This window comes from Mauremys reevesii, unplaced genomic scaffold, assembly GCF_016161935.1.
Source record: "Mauremys reevesii isolate NIE-2019 unplaced genomic scaffold, ASM1616193v1 Contig99, whole genome shotgun sequence".
Taxonomy (NCBI): domain Eukaryota; kingdom Metazoa; phylum Chordata; order Testudines; family Geoemydidae; genus Mauremys; species Mauremys reevesii.
The window spans coordinates 264377-267406 of record NW_024100916.1 but is presented as its reverse complement, the minus strand read 5'-3'; the positions used below and the strand labels follow the sequence as shown (position 1 = coordinate 267406).

At 45.2% G+C, this 3030-nt stretch overlaps 1 pseudogene; it reads right to left on the bottom strand.

The window, feature by feature from the left end:
- Positions 1-321: 321 nt before the first annotated feature.
- Positions 322-1316, bottom strand: LOC120395151 (annotated as a pseudogene).
- Positions 1317-3030: the final 1714 nt, after the last annotated feature.

The window sequence follows — 3030 nt, the reverse complement described above, 5'->3', positions numbered from 1 at the left end:
CCTGTGCTTAAGGTCTTTCTGAATCAGAGCCAATGGGCAGGTCTACGCTACGGGGACAGGTCGATCTAAGCTACACAGTTTGAGTTACGTTAGTTGCATAACTCAAGTTGATATAGCTTTGATATACTTACCACGGGGTTCACATTGCACTGGGTCGACAGAAGAAACTCTCCCGTAGACTCCCCGTACTTATCTCGTTCTGGTGGAGTCAATGCCAGAGTGATAGTCTGTTGATCCAGTGGGTCTTCACTAGACCTGCTAAATTGTCCCCCGGTGGATTTATCACCGCAGCATTGATCCACCCCATAGTGGAGACAAGTCCTATGTGTGCAGAGAAGCCATTGAAGGAGTTGGTTGTCCTATTCTGACACCCTTTGGAGGAAAATGGGCCCTCAATTTTGCCTCTATTGCTCTCCTCAGGGCATCCTTCACATCCTTGTTCCTCAAGCTGTAGATGAGGGGTTCAGCATGGGGATCACCACAGTGTAGAACACGGAGACCATTTTGTCTGTGTCAATGAGTAGCTGGTGCTGGGTCGGAAATACATGAAAGAATTGTCCCGTGGAACATGGAGCGGCTGTCAGGTGGGAGGTGCAGGTGTAGAAGGCTTTGCGCCTGCCCTCGGTGGAGCGGATCCGCAGCACAGTCACAATAATTAAGACGTATGAGATGAGAATGGTCACAATGCTGATCACCTCAATCAGACTGCCAAAGAGGAAAACAAGCAGCTGATTGATAGAGGTGCCAGAAGATGAGAGCTTTAGAAGTGGGTTGATATCACAGAAAAAATTATTCAGGATATTGGAGTCGCAATAGGATAATCTTAACAAACCGCTCGTGTGTATCACGGAGTTCAGGAAGGCCCATAGATATGAACCAGCCACTAGCTGCAGGCAGTGCTTTGGCGACATGATGACCATATACAGCAGTGGGTTACAGATGGCTACATAACGGTCATATGCCATTACTGCCAGCAGAAGGCACTCAGAGATGACAAACAATATGAAGCTAAAATATTGGATGATGCACGCTGTATAGGAAATAGCTTTCCTCTCTGCTAAGAAGCTCATCAGCATCTTGGGAGTGATGACTGTGGAGTAACAGGCATCCACGAGAGACAAATTCTTGAGAAAGAAGTACATGGGGGTGTGAAGACGGGGGTCGATCCTGATTAAAACCATCATCCCCAGATTCCACACCAGGGTGATAACATAGATCACTAGGAACACCACAAAGTGGGGGACCTGCAGCTCCGGACGATCTGTCACACCTGTGAGAATGAACTCGGTCACTGCCGTACAATTTCCTCCAGCCATTCATTCAGCCTGGGGCGCTAGCTGCGGGAACAACCATAAAGGAAGGCCTTAGTTCTTATGCAAACGGTGTATGCTAATATACAGAACTGTGGTCATATGCGTAAAGACCCTTTGAGTTGTGGAATGGAACCAGGGGTGGCTCCAGGCCCCAACACGCCAAGCGCGTGCTTGGGGCGGCAAGCCACAGGGGGCGCTCTGCCGGCCGCCGCAGAGGGTCCGCTGGTCCCGCGGCTTCTGTGGACCTCCCACAGGCATGCCTGCGGAGGGTCCGCTGCCTGCGGGAGGTCCGCTGAAGCCACGGGACCAGCGGACCCTCCGCAGGCAAGCCGCGAGTAGCCTGCCTGCCGTGCTTGGCGGCAAAATGCCTAGAGCCGCTCCTGAATGGAACCTGGAACAACTGATGGGAAAACCCAGAACTCTTTCACTTCTTCTAAGGTAGAAAAAAATCCTTTATCTCTAGGAAAGTGCATTACCCTGCCATTTAGTCTGATTTACACATTTTTGACCCTGATTCTGCTGATATTTTAATTTCACTCAGTGGAATGCCTCGCATGAATAACAATATATTCAATTTTGTGGGACTGGTACCTTAGACAATAGTAGAATCCGTGGATCTCCATTACACCTGGGAACAATAACATGGTTAGGAGGAACGCATAGTTTGCATCGCACTCTCTGGTTATTGGTTGACATACTTTCATTGAGAAAATATTTCAAAAATGGAGCTTCCAAATTTATCCCTTCTGGAAACTGCAGCCATGCTGACTAAATCCTGTAGCTTCTTGTTCTTCGGCTGCTGAAAAATTACCACACGTACACGTCTAATGATCAGACTAAAAGCATGTCGCCAGGGGTGAATATTTCTGAGAAAATTAACAACAGTGAACATATTTTTAGAAACATATTCATAATAAGAAAAAATATTCTATGTATAGATTGATCTTTTAACCTGTCTTTATAGGGATAAGAAACTGCCTGTAAACCTGTTTCATCGTATGTCAATATCCTCAATGCACCTCTTTCCTCACCCCATGTCACAATAGCGATTGCCAAATCATACAATTGTTAATTGTACTTAGCTCATGTCACACATTCCAGCTTGTGAAATTATGGGGCTGGCTTGGTTCTCATTCCTAACAACCTGGCAAGATGAAAGGTAGTGAACGTCCAGTGCGATCATGAGGTATGTATGTGTCGAAGAAAAACTCAGTTCTCACTTTTTGTTTGGATGCAGCAAAATCAAATACTTTATTATTTCTCAGTAATTACCATGGAGGAGAGAGTGCCATAGGACACAGGGTCCTGGACAGGTCTCTCAACTGGTAAAACAATCACAGCAAGCCTTTATACCTTTTACAGACAATTTCTAGCAATAATACAGACAGTAAAAAACAACAAATACATTTTGTTTATACATAAGCTTTCTGCTATCTCACTAGAAAAACAAGACTGCAAGACTGCACATTGCAAGGTCGTAATAACTTTCACACAATTCACTCTGTCTTACATTATCTTGCTTACTCACGTCACCAGGGTCACAGTTAACTAACTCATGCTAACTAACATTCATTAAGATCTCTTCAAAACCTTGTTAATTATTTACTGGCTTCCACACTCCCCCCTTTTGTACTTCTAGTACAACAAACATTTCAAATCCCAATTTGCATCAAACCATGGATATCAGATTCTACAGCAAATATGTCAATCTTAGGGT